The 24,536-nt window shown below is 46.8% G+C and overlaps 1 protein-coding gene across 10 annotated transcripts in view; it reads left to right on the plus strand.

Moving 5' to 3' along the window:
* The window catches only part of EXD3 (exonuclease 3'-5' domain containing 3), a 184,993-nt gene that overhangs the window by 80,517 nt on the left and 79,940 nt on the right, over nucleotides 1–24,536 (plus strand). The gene's annotated exons all lie outside the window — the stretch shown is intronic.

Raw genomic sequence — 24,536 nt, forward strand, 5'->3', positions numbered from 1 at the left:
GGGGAGTGCAAAAGTGAGGAGAGCAAGTGATTTTTCCGAAAAAGTCCACTGAGTGGCAGAGGCAAGATTTGAACTTCCTGATTTGCAGCCAGCTTTCTGAGCTGTTACAGCACATTGGCCTGTGGCTGTGACGTTTTTGTCATGTGCAAACTCCTGAGGTGACTGTCTCACAGAGAGTGAGAGAGATGAGGCCTTTTGATAGATGATGAGAGAAGAGAGATGAGGCCTCCCCCCCTCCCCTCAGGGCAATTTGCAAGCAGCTTTGAAGCGAGCCTGGGAACCTCAGTCAATATCAGTCAATAATTACTAATATAGATCCCACAAGCTGTCATTTAGGTTAGAAAGTGGGCCTGTGTTGCAAAGAATCTGGTCAGGAGCAGGGAGCAACAGTTCCTTTTATGTGGGCTAGGCTGATGGGTCCAGAGGATGCTGAGAACTTCCAGCCGTCTTGGTTCTCAGTGGCTTGTGGGCTGAGCAGCTGTATCTTGACGTGTCATCGTAGCCCAGGGACCCTCCCTGGGATTTGGGCTTGTTTGGGGATGGGGACTAGCCAGGGCCTGCGGAATAGGGGTGCCTGCTCCCAGGCAAAGCATGCTGCTTCCTCCCAGACTAACAACTTTTCTCTGCCCCCTTCCAAACATGAGCAAGTCTGCTCTCCTCTTTTTGCGGGGTGTGTGTGCAGGATGATGGAGGTTTTGTGTGTGAAGGGCGGGGAGGCTGAAATTTAGACAACCCTTCGTTTTAGAACTGGTGTTCTCTTCTGCTCCACTTTGAAAAGCCAGCTTCTTGACTTTGTTTCTCTTCTGCTCAGTTTCACCTTTGTTGAATTTCACTAGTTATTTGCAGCTTTAAGGCTGGTAGTTACTAGTCAAACAATTTAAAGGTTCTTTTGAGCCCAAAGTATCCATTCAGGGAGGGAGCTGATTGCTGCTTCTCTGTATGATTAACTGCTCTTACCATGCCTCCTCCAAATAATTATTGGTAGCTGCTGAAATCTTTCCGTCTCTTTACTCTGAGGTGTGAGTGGACCCTGCAGTCACTGCCAATGTAAAATACGGCAAAAAAATTAATCCTCCCTCAGGGAAGGGAAGGTTGCCCATTGTGCATCTGGTTGAGTTGCTGTTCTGGGCTTGGCCACTGTCCAGTTGGACACTGAGGGGGCAGGCTGCACATCTCTGAGTGTTGGTGTTCCATACTCTGCATACCCATGTGTGTGTCTGTGTATCCAGTCTTTCTTCTAAAAAGATCAAAGCAGTGTACGAGATTTCCCCATTTCCACTTTATCTTCCTCTGTTAGAGGGAAATGGGGCACATAACACCCATGTCAACGTATCCATGAGAGGTCTACACATATGAGCCTTGCTGGATGAGATCAAAGATCCATCTAGCCCCTGCTGTCCTTTTTCTAACGTGGCCAGCCAGATGCCTCCAAGAAGCTTCACAGGTAGACCAGCAAGAGTGTGGACGTCCTTCTCCTGTGGTTTTGTTTCTACCATTTGGTGTTTAGAGGTAGATTGCTCTTGAACATAGAGGTTTCATTTAACTGGATTTGTTTAATTCCCCTGCCAAACACACACACACTTTTAGAGCTGGAGTGTTAGTAGAAAATCACCTGGGGTGGGGAAAGGAGTCAGAGGGCACCGCGGCACCTGTCACTGCAGATTTGACCCTGCTGCAAATGACTTCTGCTGGCTACAGGAGCGGGCCTTCAGGCTCTCATCTTCCCTGTTGCTGCTGCTGTTTCAAAGCCTGTAGAATTCCTGGCGTTTCCACTGCGTTTTCCTCTGGGTTATAAGCCAAGAACCTCCTGAAGGAAGAGAGGGAAAAAGCCCTGGCTAGCCCTGGGCCGGAATCTTGCCAGCAGGAGCAGCCTCACATGGTTCCCACAGACTGTGTATTTTCCTGCCAAGAGCTCAGTATCTTCAGAAATCCAGTGGAGCATGAAGGTCACGGCAAGGAAAGAATGACAGGCTGGGACTCTTCCCCTCCCTCCCCCACCCCCTACACTTTTGCCATCGTCTCCCTGAGCTGATTTTTCCCCCCTGTTGGGTTGGCATGAAGTTTTACACAGACCAGTGCAAGGTGGAACAGCTGCCTTTTCTGCAGTGGAGAACCTTTCTCTCGTTGGCAGACTGGGCTGCAATTTAAAATGTCTGTGTTCATGTCTGTGAGAGACCAGAACTTACATCTTCTTTCTGCTGGCCTGCCTAGCGTGGATGTAAATCCCAACTGGGAAGAGCCTCAACTCGCCCAGAGGAAGAGCCACACCCTTTGCATTCCCAGGTTCAGTGCCCAGCCTCACCAGGAAGGGCTGGGAAAGACCCCTCTCTCCCTGAGAGAGCCGCTGCCAGCCTGAGTCAGTGATATTGGGCTAGGTAGGCAGTCTGTCCTGGCATAAGGCAGCAGAGTGTGCATAAATTACAGGGATGAGCACATGCTTTGCATGCAAACGTTTCCCCATTCAGTCTGATGAAAAGCATCTCTGACAGCAGGACAGGGAGTGAATGGCCGCCTCTCTCCAAGCTCTCTGGCAAAGTGCACAATGCTGGGCTTGATGGCCCAATGGTCTCACTTGGCACCTTCATGTATTCAGGTGACATATCAGGTTATTATTAGAATGGCGGTCTTGGAGGGAAAAACATTAGTTACCAGGAATATATTTGCATTTGCAGAGCTTCATATTCTCCACCTTCAACACAGATTTATAAAAGAACACAGCTGGGTCAGTTTGAGATTGCCTGATCTTTGATTGCTTTTAGAAATGCCTTCCCTTTTTCTTTTAAAAAGGGTGCTAGATTATTTTTCCAGATTGTACATGTTGCGCTTTGCATCCAGATCTCCCCTGCAAATGAGTGAGACTGTACTGGGACCATCAGGGGCAAACTTTTCTACCTGCCTTGTACCCTGACCCCTGCTCTTTCCAATATCTTTCTGGGGACTGGCCTTTCCCTGGAAGACGAATGTATTTGGTTTTTATTTCCTGCTGCTGTTGCTTTTTTAAAATGTTAAGATTTTGTTGTCTTCAATTTTGGTAAATTGTACTGTTCATTTCCTACTAGTATTTTATATTTTTTTGTGAGCCACCTTGGGGGCCTTTTTGGCCAAAAGGCCGCATAGAAATAAAACATAACATAACATGTTCCCAGGGCAGCTAATAGGTTAGTAAGAAGCAAAGAAAAAAAATTGAAATAGTAAAGCTTACACATTAACACAGCAAATTAAAACAAACTAAAACAGTAACAGCCAATTTAAATAGATGGCAAAGTCAAACTGCTCTAAGCTTAAAAGAATGCCTACATTAGAAGTTCTTGAAAGATTGGGAACACGGGAATGAACAAGCAAGTGCCAAGGTGACCCCCGAATTCTACTGCAAGGAAGGCTGAAACCCACAGCCTGGATAAATGATGCAAGTATGCAAGCTTTCCCTTAATTTATTCTACAGGTTTTTATATAAATTTATCTTGCATCTTTTATTCTGCTTTTGCTCATGATGTGGAAAGGTAAGGGGCTCCTGATCACTGGAGAATATTACTTCCCCTCTCCCCCCTCCCACATTCTGAGATTGCACTAGCTACATGCTGGCAAGGTAGCACAAGAGGGCCTAGAAGCTTGCTTTAAAAAAATATGAAGGTTGAGATTCTTAAGAAGCTGGATTCTGTGGAGGGTAACACATTTTGCAGCTTTTGTGCTTTTCTGTGGAAATACAGTATACTTACAGTCCTGTTGATATCCTGGATTTTGTGGTTTGGGGCATGGTTAGGAAATGTAGTATCTGTGCAGAATCACTGAATTTCTTATAAACTGAGTTTTCACTTTAGCAGTGGCAGTTATGAAGATTTTAGCTGTTCAGTGGTGGAACGAAAAGTGAAAGTCAGTGGCTGTCAGTGGCTTCAAACTAGGGAAGGCTACAGCTTTAAAAACATGGGCTGTGTTCTTTTTTGATTTTATGGGATTTTGATCAAACCTACTGAATGCTGTGGGGGAACATTCTCACCCAAGGAGTGTTCGTAGCACACCTTCTGTGAGAGATGACAAGAGGTCGTTTTGGCTTGAGAAAACACCTGGAGGAAAGGTGGGAAGGCACCAACGCAGGAACAAGGCAAGCAGAAAATGTTGATGCAGAATGGGGGGTGCACAAAATTATAATTTATAAGGCCCAGCACATTTCCATTGGGGCATGCTGTTGAACCAAAAACCTTCTCCCCCACCCCAAATGCTCTGTTTCAAAGTAATCCCTGAATTATTTTTTTTGTGTCATTGTCATGTTCCTGATGAAGATTTTAATCAAAGTTTGTTGGGCCTAAATGAATTCCAGTTTTGTGCACCCACCTAAAAGTTTCTCCTCCAGTTGTTACTGGGGAAAAACATCTCACACAAGGCTGAAGGGTAAGGGGGCTGATGGCAGGGACAATGGCTGGGGGGAGGAGGTGAGCGGGATAAAGGAATCCGGGAGGCCAGGAAACTGAGGGAAGGATAGGGCGAAAGGGAGAGAGAGCCTGGAAGGCTGAGAGTTAAGGGGAGGGGGGGAGGTTGCAAGCAATCGCACAAAAGGTGCTGGCAAGACCCAGCACATCTGATCCATTCCTCACCAGTCGATTGGTGGCCTGCCTCACTTTTGGTGCTGACCTCCTAAGGGCCCCAAAATTTATGTAGGGCAGGAGAAGGTGTCAGTGGGTGGCAGGCCGGGGGCTGCAGCCCCACAATGGAGGGTCCCATTGCCACTGGGGACAGAGAGACGGCATGTTTGGGAACAAGGCAACCTCCTCCCCACTGCTGCTTCTCTGCCCAGATAAGTTGTGATGTGTTTGTTTTGTGGGCAGATTGGAGAGCGAGTCTTGCACAGTGTCCGGGGGAAAGGGATGTCTTCTGCTGGCCAGGAGGAGATGAATTGCTTTAAAATAACCCCCAGATCTTTAGTGGTTCTGGACTACAGACCGTCCTCGAAAAGACAGCTTCACATCTTGCAGAGTTCAGCTCCAGAAGGATGGGGGGCAGGAAGGGTCGCTTGATGGGCAGCCACCCTTGATGTGCTGAGAGAAGGCTCAGGAAGGTCACTGGGAGGCAGTGATGGAGCAGCTGTAAGGGGAATGCTGAGCCTGCTGCAGAAGGCCAGTGACACAGCTCCCTTCATCCCCTGCGCCTGAAAGGAACACACACCCCCTCGGTGTCGTGAGAAAGCCCGCAATTGGTGGCCAGTTCTTAACCCACTTGGTCTCCAGTCCCTTGGGTCTCTCCAGTGTCAAAGTTCAGTATTTCAAATATTGAAATTCCCATGCCTTCTCTCTCTCCCCCCCAACTCTTTTTTTGGGGGGGAGGGTGTGTGGAAGCTCCAGATTGCTGTCCTTGGGCACTGCACCAGGTCCATCTGGTTTGCTTGCCTACCACTTCCCACAGGTCTCTTAAACATGGTGCGTGCGCATCTGTGGAATCCTTGGAAAGGCAAAAGGCGCTCTCTGGATATCACACCCATGTGCTGTTTTCTTTTTTAAAAAATAAAGCTTAGGTGCCAGCCAGATTCTTGGCAGACAGAGAAGCAGAGGCCTGTGTGCAGAAAAAAGATCCTGGTCTTGTTGGTGCATTCCGGTTTCTCTCCTCCCCGCCACACAGCCACTTCCCGCTCTGCCCCCCCCCATTCTTCCAGGTAGAGCAAGGGCTGAACCTGCTGTGGGGATTTCCTGCAGCCTCCAGCTCATCCTCCAGGGTGTGGTTTTCGGCTGGAAGCAGGAACTAAGGCAAAAAAAATGATCTCCTTTGTTGTAGTTTTGGTCTTACTAGAGCCCCTGGCCCACCAGCCAAAGCCAGATGCAAAGCAGTCGCTCAGAATCAAGGATCTGTGCCTGCTCAGCCCAGGGATTGGTGGTTGGTGTCGGCACCAAGCCTCCCATTCCTTTCCGCACGTTGAGATGGACCAACGGTTCTCCTTTGGTTTCTCATTTTCCCCGTCTTTGGTTCAGTCTAGCCCAGTTCCACAATTTTCGGCAATTTTTTTTTAAAAGTCTTTACAAAAAATTCTGCATTTTCTCCTAATCTTCACGTTTTTGTACACAATTTTGCCTTATATGCTTCTTTTTGCAAGCAATTTCCCCTAACCTAAAGCATTTTTAAATATTATTTTCACAAATAGAGCCAGTGTAGTGTAGTGGTTAAGGTGTTGGGCTATGACCTGGGAGACCAGGGTTCGAATCCCCACACAGCCATAAAGTTCACTGGGTGACCTTGGGCGAGCCACTGCCTCTCAGCCTCATGAAAACCCTCTTCAGAGGGTCGCCATAAGTTGGAATCGACTTGGAGGCAGGACATACATATGCTTTTTTGTGTGCACTTTCCCCTAATAATAAAGTATTTTGTATGCAGTTTTTGACTGGAGAATTTGTCAACAGTGAATTTGATTGGAGACCTGCATTACAAAATTCAGAAGTCTGCAAATTTGGGATGATAGCATTTCAGTTTATACATTGGTTTGGGGAGTGTGAAATTTTCACATTAAAACCCCATTAAAATGCGAACCAAACCAATTTCTCACTTTTCAGACAAGAGTCCTCTCCTGATTTCTCTCCAACAAATCTAATTTATAGGGGAAAGCTTTTTAGTTACTGATTTTGTTAGACAATAAGGAGTCAGAAACCCTTCAAATAACTCAGAGACCTACTGTTGGGTCCCATTTTTCCTTCTGCCCACTCCTGGACTAAGGCAGTAAGAAGAGGAGGTGGCAGCCAGTAACCACAGTCAGCAGCACACAGTGAGAGGAGGAGTGTAAGGCAACTCTCTGCCTTTTTTGGCAATCCAGGAATCAGCCATCAGACTAAAGTTTAGGTGCCAATGGCAACTCAGAGCTTGGATTTACCTGCCCCTGTACTTATGCCAGGATACTGCCTGCTCCTCATAAGTGACTCCTCATAAGCGAGGAGGTGGTATTAGAGGTTCGTCCAATTCTCACTGCACTAAATAATAATGTCCCTGGTAGTCCCCATCATGTGGCTTTTACTCTGAAGATTGTTTGAGTGCCCCTGGATTGCAGGGTGTGCACACATCGCAATTTGTTCTCAAGGAACGTCAAGAGTATCGTTGCTAATGTGAGAGAGTGCAATCTGCAAGCCAGGAGGTCAGTGGTGGCTCCGATTTCCCCTCAACCCTGAAATCACTAGCAGTGGCCTCAGGGAAGCCTGTCTGTCTCAGCCCCCCCCGCTTTCTCCAGTTTGGGAATAGTAACATGCTGCTCTAATAATACTGGTCTACCTGACAGAGATTTTGTAAAGATTTAAGAGATTGTTTGCATATGTCTCTTGCGTTTCTTTAAAAGAAAACCACACACTGTAAACCGCTCTGAACACTTCAGATGCAGTATGCTCGTATGTTTACTTAAACAGCACCATCTGTGTCCAGGCAAACATAGACAGGTCTCTGTCCCCAAGGAGTTTACAGTTCTACAGTAGGCAGTGGGAAGGAGGAAGGGCGATGCAAGAGGAGAATGAAGATGGGCAAATTACACCGACTTGAAGCTTGGTTGCAGTCAGGGTGGAGGAGATAAGGGGGACATTGGGGCTCAGCGGCAGAGCATCGGCGTTGCTTGCAGGAGGTCCCAGGCTCAGTCTCTGGTGGCATCTGCCAGTCAGTGTTGGCAGTACGAAGCTAGATGGACCGTTAGTCTGACTTGGTATATGGCAGCAGCTCCCTAGGTAAGCCCAAGGCCGTGAGGGAAAGGGCGGAGGTAGATGCCGCTCACTGTGCTTCAGGCGGTGTTTGCCAGGGTCACCTGGAATGGCTCTGCTTCTCCAGTGACTTCCCATACTGCCCCTGTGCTCTGCTTGTTGCACACCACAGCCTGGATCAGTCTGTGAAGGAAACAGGGTGGGGGCAGATGACCCTGTCTTTTGGAGGAGAGCCTCTTGGGTCCCCTGGTAACTCTGTGACTGCACAGCCCAATGGGGGAATCATTCACTGACTCTGGCGGGCGTGTTGCAACCCTTCCTCCAGCCCCTCAGATTTCGTTCCTGCAAGAACTGCCCTGCTTGGTAAATAGCTCCGGGTGACCTGCGCAAGTTTCCCTCGCCGGCCTCCTTTGGGGTGCTGAGGAGGCACTTGTCATTCCCACGTGAGCAAGGCTGCCCCAGCCCTCCCCTACCTAGACAGAGCTGGGTCAGGCTCCCTCCCCTTTCCGCGCTGGAGCCCCTGTGGCCCGGCTTGGGTTACCGCAGCAGCGGTGAAAATAATTGGTTATGGAGAGTTCACGGCACTGAGGGTCAGATTGCACTTTGCAGCCAGGGAGGCGTGAAAGCAAAATCCAGCCTCGATGGGCTTAGTCTTTTTTCTGCAGGCTGGAAGTAGATGTGACACCAAGTGCAGGTTTCCCCTGAAAACTCTGTGTTCACAGTCCCCTTTTTTGCCTCATAGCAGTTTGTTCTTGTAGTGTGTGATGCATGCGACATCTTTGGACATGACATGTTTCCCTCCCTCATGACTGGCCAAGCCCTGCTGCGCCTCTGTGTCTGGTGTGGATCAAATCATTCACCTGCTCCTAAAAGTGGCACATAGCAAAGTTAGCTACCCTTAGAGGAGGCTGCTCATGCTTCTTTGCGAGAGTCACTGCTCTGAGCCTGCCTCCTTCATAATAGGAGTGTGGGCTCCCCTAAGGGCAGGTAGTCCCTTTGATAGTAACCCTTTTCACTTGCATTAGTGAAGGGTGTCTCTGGTTTTTATGCAGAAAGGAAGAGCAAGGCTCTAACCTGGCTGTCAGCTGCAAAATCATTGCCTGCTACTGTTCCTGAAGAGCCCGGTGCTTTTCTTTTTGGAGTGGTAAAGCTGGAAATGTGGCAGCACCTCTCATTTCTAGCCAGCACAAGCTTTTGCTGGAACACAGTCTTGCAGGCAGGAAAGGGTGACCTCTGTGGCCTCCAGCAGCCAGCATTGCCAGTGGTCAGGGATGATGAGCGTTGTAGCTCAACACCATCCGGAGGGCTCCCACAGGTCCCCACCTCTCCTTTAAAATGGCACAGGATTCTCTGATGGTTTTGCAAGTGCCACTCTGGAAATCTCTTCTGGAAGGGGAACATGTAGTTGGGGCCATCTCCTGTTTGATGCCTCCAGCTCCTTCTCATGCACCATGCATGAGGGGTGGTTTTATAGAGGGGGGGGGTTAAAGAAGCTCTTCACCCGGCAGGATCGTTAATCACTAAAATCATGTGTTTGTTACAGAGACTAACAAAACAGAGTTTTTTAAAGCAGCAAAGCATTTCAGCTTTCCCCTCCTTCCACTGCTCCGATGGGAATCAAAGGATGCTGCAGTCTCCAGGTGGGCCTGGGAACGTTCCCTGCCGAAAACCCCGGAGAGCCGTTGCCAGTCAGTCAGTGTGTAGGCCAGTCCTGAGCTAGATGAGCCAATGCATTTGGTTGATCAGTGGGAGTTAGGAATAGGACCAGCCCCATTGACTTCCATGGGGGAAAATATTAAAGATGACCTTTGAGGTCCTTGAGGAAAAAACGGCGGCTTAATTAAAGTTGGTCAATATGTAATAAATAACGAATTAGCTGGTGAAGAGCCAGTCCTTTGATGTTAAATCTCTTAATTAGTCCACAGACTCTATCGTACTGAATGCTGCAACATTTGGCCATAATTAAAATTGGTCGGTTCGCTCTTCCAAGTGCAAATTCTGTGACAGTTTACTCATAAGTAAGTCTGGAGGTGCTCAGGGGAATCTCTTCACAGGACAGGGAATGCAGTGTGGGACTGCAGCCTTAATTGGGCTTCCCTTTCGCTTTGTGTATTGAGTTCTGGGATTCATAGGAGGAGCACCGATTGTGGATTTGTCAGTACTTGTTGCCCCTGATCGACTTTATGCTCTTTGGCTGACATTTCAGAAATTGGCCTCTTTTGTCCTTCCCGCAGCCCAAACATTCACTTGGTTTGCCATGGCCTTTCCTCGCCTTGGGGATCCTCCTTCTCAGGTGCCAAGGTGTTGCTGCCTTGTACTTCGCACATTTTATTTTGCAGCTTGCCATCCAGGCACAGCTAAACCCTGGAGCTCCAAACCGCCTCTCCATCTTGGGCTGGATTGACTGGCTGGCAGTCGCTCTCCAGGGTGTTGGGCAGAGAGGGCTTTCTCCCAGCAACGACTGCCTTGGAATGGCAGATAATGGCAGCTTGGAACTGGGGACCTTTTGCATGGATATAATGTCTCCCATTTCCCTTTGGGCATTCCCTCCATTGCCATTTTTTGAAGCAAAAAGGGATGGGAAGCAGAGGGTCAGGGCTTGAGCTCTCTGGAGCCGCCAGAGGCGGAAGCTGTGCTGCTAAGCCCTCCTTTTTGCCCATTCTTCTCTCTCCTCCAGCCCCACCAACCCCAGACGTAGATTTACGTGCTTCTTTCGACAAGTACATAATTGTGGGGTTCACTATTACAAGATGTGGTGATGGCCACTCAAGTCCAACTGGCTTTTTGAAAAGTAGACTAATTCACTGACGAGATGACCTCCATCAAGGGCAAGATCTTGGAACGAGTGGTTGCTGGCCAGCTCCAGGCGCTATTGGATGAAACTGATTATCTAGATCCATTTCAATCGGGTTTTAGGCCCGGTTTTGGCACTGAGACGGCCTTGGTCGCCCTGTTTGATGACCTATGTCGGGAGAGGGACAGAGGGAGTGTAACTCTGTTGATTCTCCTTGATCTCTCAGCGGCTTTTGATACCATCGACCATGGTATCCTTCTGGAGAGGCTCGCGGAGTTGGGAGTTGGAGGTACTGCTTGGCAGTGGTTCCGCTCCTACTTGGTGGGCCGTCTCCAGAAGGTAGTGCTTGGGGAACATTGTTCGACACCATGGGCCCTCCAGTGTGGGGTCCCGCAGGGGTCGGTTTTGTCTCCCATGCTTTTCAACATCTACAGGAAGCCGTTGGGTGCGGTCATCAGGAGTTTTGGAGTGCGTTGTCATCAGTATGCTGATGACACGCAGCTCTACTTCTCCTTTTCATCCTCTTCAAGTGAGGCTGTCGATGTGTTGAACCGTTGCCTGGCCGCGACAATGGACTGGATGAGAGCTAACAAACTGAGGCTCAATCCTGACAAGACTGAGATGCTGTTGGTGGATGGTTTCTCTGATCGGATGGTGGATATATACCCTGTCGTGGATGGGGTTACACTCCCCCTAAAGGAGCAGGTTCGTAGTCTGGGAGTCTTCTTAGACTCTTCCCTTTCACTTGAGGCTCAAGTAGCCTCGGTGGCACGGAATGCGTTCTACCAACTTCGGTTGGTAGCCCAGCTACGTTCCTATTTGAGCAAGGAGGACCTTACATCAGTTGTACATGCTCTGGTAACCTCACGTTTGGATTACTGCAATGTGGTCTACGTAGGGCTGCCTTTGAAGACAGTTCGGAAGCTACACCTAGTGCAAAATGCGGCGGCCAGATTGTTAACAAGGACCAAGCGGTCCGAGCACATAACACCTGTTCTGGCTCGCCTGCACTGGCTACCAATATGCTTCTGGGCCAGATTCAAAGTGTTGGTATTAACCTATAAAGCCCTATACGGCACGGGACCACGATACCTGTTGGAATGCCTCTCCCGATACGAACTGGCCCGTACACTACGTTCTACTACGAAGGCCCTCCTCCGGGTTCCGACTCAGAGAGGCCCGGAGGGTGATGACAAGATCTAGGGCCTTCTCAGTGGTGGCCTCCGAACTCTGGAACAGTCTCCCAGAGGAGGTGCGCTTGGCACCGACATTGTTATCCTTTTGGCGCCAAGTTAAAACCCTCTTTTCCGAGGCATTCTCATTTTAATTTTAATTTTAATTTAAGCTAATTTAATTTTAAATTTGTTGTAATTGATTTTAGATTGTTTTATTTTTATATGTCCTTGTTGTATCATACTGTGTATTTTATTGTATTTCTTGTGTTCACCGCCCAGAGAGCTATTGCTAGTCAGGCGGTATAAAAGTCTAATTAATTAATTAATTAATTAATTAATTAATATTACCCATGGCAACTTAAAGGGAACCTGCAGGTTCAGAGGCAGTCTACCTTAGAATACCAGTTGCTAGGGAGGGCTGGTGCCTTCACATCCGGCTGCAGGCTTCCCTTTGGGGTGTGTGGTTGGTCACTGTAGGAAAACAGGATGCCTGGGCGAGATGGACCTTTTGTGGTTAAGGCCCCTGACGTCCCACAGGCACACCTGAATCCTCCTGACATATTAAGGCCTCCTTCTTAAGGAGAGTGCTAGGGAAAGGAAACAGGCTCAGGTAATGCCCACAGTCGGTGGCCTTTGGGTTTCTGCTGTCAGTCTTCCTTAGCGAGCACTTTCCCATCTTTGGGAGCACAGATTAGCGTCTCTCTTTTTCCAGGCCTCTGGGACTGCAGTGAGAAACAGCGCTGCAAAGTTCCCAGGGCTGAGAATTGGCACTGGGGGTGCCTTGGCTGCTGTGGTTATCTGAGGTCATGTACTCAAATAATTGTCAATCAAAACAAGGGCTTGTTTGGATTGGAAACCTCCAGAGGGGGGGTTTCCTTTTGGGAGAGGGTAACGATGCTGTTGAGGAAAGAAGCCAAAATCAAGGCGCAATTTCTCTGTGCGATAGCTTGGCAGAATAGAAGTTGGACTTCGAAGGGGAGAGAGAGAAAGAGAGCAGGCAGCTTTTGGCAAGTATTGACGGAAGGAGTGTTCATCTGTGCCCCTTAAAAAGAGCCTCAGCCTGTGTCTCGAGGAAGGCGTTGCATGTTCTCCAACTCTAATGAGGCCCATATCTAAGGACAAGGAAAGAGTCGTGCTAGAGATCTTGAGGGCAGGCGGGCGGGCAGGGGGGAAGGTGTTGTTTTTGCCTTCCCTAGACTAGAGCTGCCTTCATGAACCTTGTGCCCTCTGGATGTTTTGAATGGTTTAATAACACAATATTAGAAGCTCAACTGGAGCGTCCACCACAAATCAGGAAAGGTACTACCCAGACGTGGTTAACGAGCAGTCAAAGAAGCTGTTAGAGGCAAGAAGGCATCATTCAAAAAATGAAATTGTCTGAATGAGGAAAATAAAAAGGAACACAAACTCTGGCGAAAGAAATGCAAGAAGACCATAGGGGGTGCTGAAAAAGAATTTGAGGAGCACATTGCTAAGAACAAAACATTCTTTAAATACATTCAAAGCAGGAAGCCATTTAGGGAGGGAGTTGGACCCCTGGACAACTAGGAGGATAAGGAGATTGCAGAGAAGCTGAATGAATTCTTTGCCTTTGTCTTCACAGCAGAAGATGAAATTCTAGGCTGAATAGACAAAATAAAAACTGACAAGTTGCCGGGTCCAGATGGCATCCACATGAGAGTTCTGAAAGAACTCAAATGTGACAGTTGATCTTCTGTCAAAAATATGTAACTTATCCCTCAGATCTGCCTCGGTACCTGAGGACTGAAAAGTGGCCAATATAATGACAGTCTTTAAAAAGGGATCCAGAGGGGATCCTGGAAATTACAGGCTGGTTAGCTTAATGTCTGTCCCAGGAAAACTGGTCACAAGTATTTTTAAAGATAAACTAACCAAGCATATAGAAGGACAAGCCTTGCTGAAACAGAGCCATCCTAGCTTCTGCTAGGATAAATCCTGTCTCACTAACCTATTCGAGTTCTTTGAGAGTGTCAAAAAGCATATAAATAGAGGTGATCCAATTGACATTGTGTACTTAGAACTTTCAAAAAGCTTTTGACAAAGTACCTCACCAAAGACTCCTGAGTATGCTTAGCAGTCATGGAATAAGAGGAGAGGTCCTCTTGTGGATAAGGAATTGGTTAAGAAGCAGAAAGCAGAGAGTAGGAATAAACGGACAGTTCTCCCAATAGAGAGATGTAGAAAGTGGAGTCCCCCAAGGATCAGTATTGGGACTGTGCTTTTGAACTTGTTCATAAACAATCTAGAGTTAGGGGTGAGCAGTGAGGTGGCCACGTTTGCTAATGATACTAAATTGCTCAGAGTCCTTAAAACAAAAAGGGATAGCAAAGAGCTCCAAAAGGACCTCTCCAAACTGAGTGAATGGGCAGTAAAATTTAATGTGAGTAAGTGTAAGGTGATGCATGTCAGGGCAAAACAATCCACATATACATTTATGGAGTCTGAACTGGCACTGACTGACCAGGAACGAGACCTTGGGGAATAGGAACCTTCCTATTCTCTGAAGCATTTTAAGTTACACTGATTTACTTTTTTAAATGTTTATTGTATTGGATTGATGATTGTATTTTAGTATTATTTTGTTATTCATTGTATTTTTATGCTATTTTATGTTCACCGCTCAGAGAGCTATTGCTAGTCGGGCGGTATATAAATTTAATAAATAAATAAATAAATAAATAAATAAATAAATAGTAGCAGCTTGATGAAGATGTCGACCTAGTGTGCGGCAGCTGTGAAAAATGCAAATTCCATGCTAGGGTTCATCAGTAAAGATTTTGAAAATAAAACTGCCGATATTGTAATGCCGTTATACAAACCTATGGTGCGACTGCATTTGGAACACTGTGTACCGTTCTGGTCACCTCACCTCAAAAAGGATATTGTAGAGCTGCAAAGGGTTCAGAAAAGTGATCGAGGGGATGGAGCGACTTCCCCATGAGGAAAAGTTGCAGCATTTGGGGATTTTCAGTTTAGAGCAAAGGCGAGTCAGAAGTGGCACCATAGAAATGTATAAAATCATGCATGGCATGGAGAGACTGGATAGAGAGAAGTTTTCCCTCCTCTCTCATAACACTCATGGGCAGCCACTGCAGGTGAATGCTGGAAGATTCAGGACTGCAAAAGAAAGTCCTTCTTCACCCAGCACATAGTTAAGCTATGGAACTCGCTCCCAGAGGAACCCGGGATGGCCACCAACCTGGATGGCCTTAAAAGAGGATTCTGCAAATTCATGGATGATAACCGTCTCAAAGTCTACTAGCCCTGATGGCTATGCTCTGCCTCCACAGACAGAGGCGGTACGTTTTCAAATACCAGTAGCCAGAAACCGCAGGAGGGGAGAGTGCTCTTGCACTCAGGTCCTGCTTGCAAACATCTTCCCATAATGGGCCTCTGGTTGGCCACTGTGAGAACAGGATGCTAGACTAGATGGGCCTGATCAGGCAGGGCTCTTCTGACGTTCTTGTGGCTACAGCTGGCACCGGTCCCTCCCAGCTGGCACAGCCGTATGACAAGTTGCAGTCCAGAACATCCAGCGGGCACTTGATTGGTGAAGGGTACCTTCAGGCATCGCTTGCCTCAGCCACCTGGATGTCTTTGCTCTTTAATGTGTCAGTGGTGTGCCTGTTCCCTTGCTCACATCACATGCGTTGGTCTGGATGTAATGCTGAGTTCACCCTTGACTTTGAGGGGCTTGGTGTGCATTTTGTGGAACGGCCGTATTATTGGGATTGTGACTGTCGCATGTTTGAGTGGAAAGAGGGGACTGGAAACGGTTCCTTGCCTGTGAGAGAGCCGCCTGACCCTCCGCTCTAGGACAGCTCTGTTTCCCCATGGCTAGTAGCAGCGCCTGGTTCAGAAAGCCTTGCTCCCTTGAGCCCTTTCTCAAGGAAGAGAAGAAGTTGAGGGATTTGGGCAGGGGCACCAAGGCCAGGAAGGTGGTCCCCCCATCTCCCCCCTTCTCCCCAACATCCTTCCTGTGTGGTCAGAAGGATACTAGTTTGTGGTGCATCGCAAACCAGGGGCAGCTTGTTACAGGGCTCAGTCCTCTGAAAGAACACTGGCCACAAGCAACTGCTGTGTCAACTGGCCTTTTTACTGAGGAAGCCCACAGATGTCAGTGATAAATGCTTTGGCCGTGGAGAGCGCTGGCCAAACCTGACTTTCCTTGAAAACCAGATCTGTGGTTAGCTTGAAGTCTCCTGTCTGGATGCTCAACTGCCAAACTGCTTAAAAGTCCACCAGAGTAAGAAAAAAGAAGTGGCTTGGGAGGGGTGACCTTTCAGAGGGTCAGGCCACGTTTAGAAAGCCAGGGCCAAAGCTTTCGAGTCTCCCAGAACTCTTCTGTGGCCATGGATGCTCAGTAATAGATGTTGGTAATATTTTCACCTAACAGAAGAAAGAAAAATACAGCATTTGCTCCCCAGTTTTACCCCTGCCTGCAACAGCTTCCCCACCCGCTGTTATCTCCCTTCACTAGATATATACTTCAAGCCCCTTGGGCAGGGGCTGCCCTCTTGTACTTTGTAAAGCAAAGGGCTATGGGCAGCAGTGGCTCTCCGAAAGACCACCTTCTCCCATAGGCATTTTCCTCCCTACTAACTTGACAGACAGAGACCCCTTTCTTATTTGTTTCTCCATCTGTGTGGGACCAGGGAGGGGCCTTTTGGGGAGTCCTACCAAGGCTGTCAAACCCCCTCCTGAGGGAGGCTCACCTTGCCTCCTCTCTCCTTGTCTTCACCATCTGGCAGGAAGTCATTTTAGTTTTAGAAAGCCTTTGGACTTCAGTACCTGCCTACTCTGTTTTTTATTGGTGCTCTAACCTGCTAGTTTTAATGAGTATCTTGCAGGTTTTGTCTGACATGTTTTGTTTTGCCTATGTTAGTTGCCTTGGACTATAAAAGAAAAGGAGGGTATAAATGTTAGAAATGAATTACTGGTTTTTAGTTCATAATAAAGTTTTTTCAGTAAGCTTCAGTTGCTCTCAGTAAGATTTATTTTTAAGGCAACATTGCAAGGAATCGTCCCATCCCTTTTTTTCCATCCATGCTCTTCAAGATAGGAAGTGCTAAAAGGAACAGCTAAATCTGCCTCTCATGTTATTTCTAAAGCATCTTGGGCCTGAAGTAAAACCAGGAGAACATATCCACGTTAATTTCTGCCCCCAGCAAGCAAAATATTAGTTTGCAACCAGGCAAACAGCTGCACTGACGCATAATAACTCTTCTTCCTTGCGTTGGAATCACCTGACAAGCAATTTTATGAGAGGAACCCTGTCATTTGTGAGACTGCGGGGTGGCAGGTGGTAAGGAGGGTGAGGGTGTTCTCTTTGTCAAGTGTAAGGCAATGTTGCCACGCATGTGGTTGTTGAAGTGTTGTGTGAAGCTGAGGGGAGAGCAAGGCAAAGTCAGAGAGGGGAGGGCAAACTGGCTGATCTGTGGCCAGTGAGACCAGAGTCTCTTCATGGCTTAGATCATGAAGACTGTTCGGAAACTTCAGCTGGTGCAACGAGCTGCGGCCAGAATGCTAACTGGGGCTGGTTACAGGGATCATACAACCCCCGTTAAAACAGCTCCACTGGCTGCCAGTTTGTTTCCGGACACAATTCAAAGTGCTGGTTATGACCTATAAAGCCCTATACGGTTTAGGTCCAGGCTATCTGTCAGACTGTATCTCCCTATATGAGTCTGCCTGGGCCCTGGGATCCCCAGGACAGGCCCTTCTCTCAATCCCCACATCCACACAAGTATGTTTAGTGGGGATGCGAGATTGGGCCTTTTCGGTGGCTGCCCGTAGGCTCTGGAATTCCCTTCCTAAGGAGGAAAGAATGGCCCCCTCCTTGCAATCCTTCCGTCAGCAGGTAAAGACTTTTTTATTCCAACAGGCCTTTGGAGCTGAAGGTTGCTAAGGTCAGGGCTTGAAGAGGGTTCTGCATTGTTATTGTTTAATTGTACTTTTAAATTGAGTTGATTTATTAAGTGTATGTTTGAATGGTTTTAATATTGTAAATAGTGTAATTCTATTTAATTTAGACTATTGTATGTTCTTAATTATATGTATTTTTATCTGGAAGCCTCCCTGAGTCCCAGTTTGGAAAATAGGGCGGGGTAATAATAATAATAATAATAATAATAATAATAATAATAATTAGATCAGGGAGTCAGCCCGCCTTGGAAGCCTTTATGGGGTTGGGGTGTGCCACCTGACCCATTCTGGTCAGTAGCTGTCGAGAGACCTCAGGTGTAAGGGCATCCCCTGCTCAAGCACCACCCCTGTAGGGTACCTTAGTGGCCCCAGGGGATCCGTCCTATTCTTCTCTCTTGGCTGCTGGCCCCTGCTTATGTGTGTCACCCAGGGCAAGGGCACAGGAATCCCACTGCCTTACAGTAGATTCCTCAGGAGTAATCTCATGCTTGGCAGCTTCAGCCTGCCTCCCATTTGCATTCCAAGGCCCTTTAACAACCAGTCGCCTGGCCTAAGCAACATGGGAAGACAACCAGTTAAGCAGTTTATTTAAAAAAAAAGCATATGTAACGAGGAGGAAAGGAAGAAATAGCAAGTATGCAGCTCAAACACTGAACTCAAACACTGTACCAGAATATTGGTCTAACTAATCTTACACTAATCCAAACTAGCGTTGCAAAACTTGCTCTTAGTGGTCACCTGTGGAGTTGGCAGCTTCAGGCATCGTTGGGTGCAGTTTGGGGTGGTCAGGAGGGACAAAGGGGGCCGCAGCCCACTTTTCAGAGTTTGACAGGTGGCGGTGTCCAGCCAATCTCACAAGCCATGTCACATTGATCAAGTAAGCTGTTAGCCACTTCCCAACTTCCAAGAGATGTCAATCTCAGTGTTAATTTTCACTGGATTTTTTTTAAATCTCTGTGCTAGACAGAACCTATCTTGTCATTTGTGCATGTGGGTGGTGACGTGACTTCTCCACCATGGCAGAATGGAGAACCCAGCAGTTCCCTCCTCTGGTTCCGGCTGGGAGGGCCCATCCGGGCTGAAACCTCATCTGACAAGTCCTCCCTCAGTCACCAGTTCAAGGCCCACTGTGGACTTGAGTCTTGACCCTGGTGGGTTTCTTTTTGAAGGCCGCAGAATAAGAGTGCGTATATATTAGAATTCAGTACTAAGCTAAAGCCCAGACTCAAAACCTGAATTTAGCAGCCACCAGAGATACTCTGCAAAGTCATCACAGCTGCCTGCACTTTTGTATAACTGGCTGCAACGAAACTGCTTTGCGGCTATTTGATCCCCCGCCCTGAATTGTACTCGTCATTTGTCTGACAGCGTCAGAAGCTAGAGGCAAAGGCCAAGCGTGTGGTCTGCCAAGGGCTTGCTTGGTAGCCCACCTTTCCCCCAGTTTCATGGCAAAAATTGGGAAGTTTATTGAGCTTCTGATGGGCCACCATTAGGCCCTGTGGGGTGCAATTTGAATGGGGCTGCATTGTCCATTTTCTGCACATTTCCAGGCCCATCTTCATATCCTTGAAGGTTAGAAACCTGGAAGGGTGTGTGTGTTAAAAGAAATCCGAAGTTCTCAGGATGGTGGATCCTGGCCCCCCAATGCCAAATGTTACGATTGCTTGGAACAGTGGCTCTAACTGGCCTGCTGTCATTTTAAAATTGAAAAACTAATTCTGAACTGAAACATAAGTTCCAAATGTTTTGCATAAGTCACCTTAGTGTGATTATTGCCTTCTCTTCCAAATGATGGGCCCTCAAAGGATGCGCCCAGTTTGTCAAGATGGCCATGAACTGGGTCTCTCACCTCCCCATATCAGTAAGATCTTCAAGGCCATCCTGAGGAGCTCTCTTCATATTTCTCCCAAATTCTTTGCAATCCTTATTTTTCACAGTCTGGGTTTTCTCTTGTGCGCCAGTTTCCCAGGAGGGCTGTTGGAGGGCAAAGATTTCTCACGATAACAAAACAACCGGAGCCTTCATTGCTGGAGAAAGAAAGTGCTAACGTGACCTCACAATGCCCCCCTTTGTTGAAACACATCTGCTTAGATCCCCCAAATAGATAAGCCTCTCTCTCTCTCTCTCTCTCTCTGTCTCCCCCCCCCATATGTAGCATACTTGGACCTGCTTTTAAGAGCAAAGGTGTCTTTCCCCACATGCTTCTGGACAGAAGCTTCTTTCTGCCCAGATATGGCAGTCGATGCAAGCGCGTGGTCTGGCCCGGTGTCTCTGCTCGTGGCCATTCTGCGTGGGAATGCCATTGCTAGGCGAGGGCTGTGGCTGGCCACACACTGGGAGGTGTCCTGCCCAGCTTGAGCCCCACAAAACCAGTGCCTTGAGCACTCCCGGGATTTACACTCTGCCTGGCCAGTCCAGAAGCTTCATCCTGCCATCGGGTCAGAAAGGCCGATGATACCAGGCAGGGATTCCTAGGAACACAGGAGTCTGCCTTACATGGAGTCAGACCGCTGGGCCATCCAGCTCAATATTGTCTACCCTGAGTAAGAGTGGCCCCCGGGTCTTTCCCAGCCCTACCTGGAGCTGCTGCCAGGAGTCAGACCGTGCAGAGCTGGTGCTCTGGCACTGAGGGAGGGTCCTTTCCGAGTAGTATGACTTCTTCATGGATAAAAAGTTAAGTAGAAATGTAGGGAGCTACTTTATACCAGGCCAGGCTGTCAGTCATAGAATCAAGGAATAGTAGAGTTGGAAGGGGCCTATAAGGCCATCAAGTCCAACCCCCTGCACAATGCAGGAATCCAAATCAAAGCATTCCCGACAGATGGCTGCCCAGCTGCCTCTTGAAGGCCTCCAGTGTCGGAGAGCCCACTACCTCGCTAGGTCATTGGTTCCATTGTCGTATGGCTCTAACAGTTAGCAAGTTTTTTCTGATGTCCAGTCGAAATCTGGCTTCCTGCAACTTGAGCCCATTATTCTGTGTCCTGCACTCTGGGACAATTGAGAAGAGATCCCGGCCCTCCTCTATGTGACAACCTTACATGTACTTGAAGAGTGCTATCATATCTCCCCTCAGTCTTCTCTTCTCCAGGCTAAACATGCCCAGTTCTTTCAGTCTCTCCTCATAGGGCTTTGTTTCCAGTCCCCTGATCATCCTTGTTGCCCTCCTCTGAACCCGTTTCAGTTTGTCTGCATCGTTCTTGAAGTGCGGAGACCAGAACTGGATGCAGTATTCAAGATGAGGCCTAACCAGTGCCGAATAGAGGGGAACTAATACAGTCCTTGTGGCCCAGGATTCTCTGCTCTCCAGCAGCATTGTGGGGTTCCAGAAGCGGGACGTTCCCGCACCACCTGGGCTGGAGTTGCCAGGTACCCTGGCATGGCTCAGTGGGTGCTCTGCTGCTGAAGGACAGCCTTTCCCCGGTCCAGCCTCCAGGGCTGTGGCAGCAGAGTTTTAGCCAAAGGATAAAGGAAACTGTAAGGAAATCTGCCAGGTCATCTGTAGGCCAGGCAGGAGAAACATGGCCAGAAATAATCATTTTTAATAACATAACATGCAGCATTAACGGAGAGTTAGTAAATGGAATTAAACTTTTTGACAGTGTGTTAAAACTAGGGTTGCCATATTCCAGTTCCACAAATCCGGGCAGGCTAATTTGCATATCATGGAAATAATTTGCATATCTTTTGCATATTAATATTTGGATTGTCCAGTTGTTTTGTTTTTGTGCCTAGGAATTACCACCAAAAACTGGGGAAAGGTGTGAGAAATCTTTTTTTAAAAAGCAACATTTTCAGCCTTAAATGCCGACTAGTTTCCAACACTATGGAATATTGATTGATTGATTAAGAGGATTTATATCCTACCCTTCTGCTGTTAAAAACAGAGCTCAGCACAGCTTACAAATATAATAAAAACAATAAAAATACACAATCAATATAAAAACATAATAAAAACACAAAATAGCAACAAACATAAAGCAAGTCAGGGCAGCAGTACGGTTAACCATATACGATATATTTCAAAGATGTGGTGGGTGGAGAAAAACATGAAGCCAAAGTGTTAGGAAAAGGAGTCTTTCACACCACATGCTCAGTTCTAAATACTGTTGCAGCAAGTTTTACAAGTTCCTCCAGTATTCCACTGGTGCAGGCACTCAGACATTCAAAGTATCTGTATGTTTCTTAGGTTTTATAAAAGCAGAGCTTTGCTTAACTCAAAATGTCTTCTCCCTTTGATCAACCACATCTACACAGGTTCCACCTCCATACTCAAAATGAAACTGGGCCTGGAAGTGTGCAACAACCCCACACATACCTTGCTAATTAGATTACCAATGCCAGGATGTCTGTTTTATGGACTACTCTCCTGCTCCCCCCCCCCGGGCATCATGAAAGACCCAGTCCTGGCCTCAGAAAGAAAATAAATATCTGGTCCTCTTCAAAGTACTGATAAGCCTCTTGTTTTAATTGAAATAATAATTATAAATTCTTGCTCTTATCACTAACAGGAGTTAATTATCTTGCATATGCTGCTGTTGCTTCTATGGCTGTAACGGAGTGAGGTTAAAGATAAGTGAAATGCAAACAGGAAAAAAAAACACAGAAGGCAGTAACACTTTCCTAAATGTAATGCCATGCCAACCACAACAAGATTCCTATGAGTAAGGCAGAAAACTCAGCATCCCACAACCAGTCAGGATTCATAACCAAAAACCCAAACTAAAAAAATCCTAGCAGCCAGTCAGCCAAGGTCACAGAAATCCCCATGCAGCACAACCTGACCTGGGGACTGCAGTTAATGCAGAATGCTGCAGCACAATTGCTGACATGAGTGAGATCCTATCAGCACATAATACCTCTGCTCTGAAATCTGCATTGGTTGCTGATTTGCTAGCAGGCCAAGTTCAAGCTGTGCTTTCCATGTTATGGGTGCCACATAGTACTTGTTCTGCTCTTGTAAGAAATCAGTCCTGTAAAGTGGCAGCACCTACACTTTGGAACTCCTTGCCTATTGACATTAGGCAGATGCCTCTTTTCAGCACCTGCTAAAATCAGTTTTCTTGAGGCAAGCCTCTCCAGGCATGTGGAAGCTATTGTGTTTTTAAATCTGTTTTTAACTCATTGTTGGTTTTATTATTTTGAATGTTTTTAAGTATTTGTCCTTAACACTTTTACCAATAATTTTATTGTTTTAATTCTTTCTGTAAACCGCTTTGAGATGTTTTACAATAAAGCGGTATATAAATGTTGTAAATAAAAATACATAAATAAATGTTGGAGTCATTGTGGCCCTTGAGTCCCCACTTTTAGGAACCAAGGAATCTGCCTTATACTGATTCAGGCCATTTCGTACCATGATTTCCTAAATGCAATACCATACCAACCACACAAGATTCCTATGAGTAAGGCAGAAAACTAAGCATCTCACAATCAGTCAGGATTCCTAACCAAAAATGAAAAATATGATAAATTTATATAAGCATGACTATCAAATATATTTATTATTTACACAAACTGTAAAGATATTTATAGTGCAATACTAGGTTTATTTATTCAGAAGCAAGTCCCAGTGTATTCAGTGGGGCTTACTCAAACAGGGACAGAAATGCAACCTCAAGTGATAAGCAACTTCATTCACACAGCCCAGAATTCCGAAACATGCCACTTTACGCTGTTTTGCAACTGTTTATACTTGTTTTTATGGTTATTGGATTTTAATTGGCTTTATTTCTTGTTGTGAGCTGCCTTGGTTTCCAACCCTACCTCACAGGGTTGTTGGAAACACTCCATACATGCGCGCGCACACACTGCAGATGTATAAATACATACAGCCCATATAATAGTTTATTGTCAAACCAGTTGGTCATTGCAGAAAAATCAGTATTAGTTTAAAAAAAATCAGTATTAGTTTCCTACAGAATAAAAACTGTAATACCTAAGTAAGCCCTGCCTACTTGCTTTAAAATAGGACTGAAGGGGAGACAGAAAGAGTTAGAACACAAACACAATTCTTTTTTACATTCACTCCAAAGTCCCATTGATTTTCAGCACATTCATAACCATGTCTACTCAAAAGAAAGTCCTATTGAATTCAATGGGATTTACTCTGGGCATATGGGATTAGCATTGCTTTTACAAAAGCAAGTATTGGGAAGGTTTTCAAAACACTGCCCAGGATCTGACTCCTGCACACAAGAGGGAAAAAACCTGAAATGTATATAATTACCCAATTTATGAGATTTTCAGATAAACAGGGGGGGAAACCACCATTTTCTGGCATTGCAATGAGGTTTTCTAGACACTGCCTCAGGTCAATCAAACTGAAACACAACCCTGGCTTCACTGACTGGCTGCAATCCTGAACGGGCGGGGTTAAAGCTACGAAGTGCTATACAGTACTGTTTAAAGAAAGATTTAACAGTCAGGGGGGTGGCTGACGTTTTTATAAGAACATAAGAACATAAGAAGAGCCTGCTGGTACAGGCGAGTGGCCCATCTAGTCCAGCATCCTATTCTCACAGTGGCCAACCAGGTGCCTGGGGGAAGCCCGCAAGCAGGACCCGAGTGCAAGAACACTCTCCCCTCCTGAGGCTTCCGGCAACTGGTTTTCAGAAGCATGCTGCCTCTGACTAGGGTGGCACAGCACAGCCGTCATGGCTAGTAGCCATTGATTGCCCTGTCTTCCATGAATTTGTCTAGTCTTCTTTTAAAGCCATCCAAGCTGGTGGCCATTACTGCATCTTGTGGGAGCAAATTCCATAGTTTTACTATGCGCTGGGTAAAGAAGTACTTCCTTTTGTCTGTCCTGAATCTTCCAACATTCAGCTTCTTTGAATGTCCACGAGTTCTAGTATTATGAGAGAGGGAGAAGAACTTTTCTCTATCCACTTTCTCAATGCCATGTATAATTTTATACACTTCTATCATGTCTCCTCTGACCCGCCTTTTCTCTAAACTAAAAAGCCCCAAATG

Source organism: Rhineura floridana, chromosome 20 (assembly GCF_030035675.1).
Source record: "Rhineura floridana isolate rRhiFlo1 chromosome 20, rRhiFlo1.hap2, whole genome shotgun sequence".
Lineage (NCBI taxonomy): Eukaryota > Metazoa > Chordata > Lepidosauria > Squamata > Rhineuridae > Rhineura > Rhineura floridana.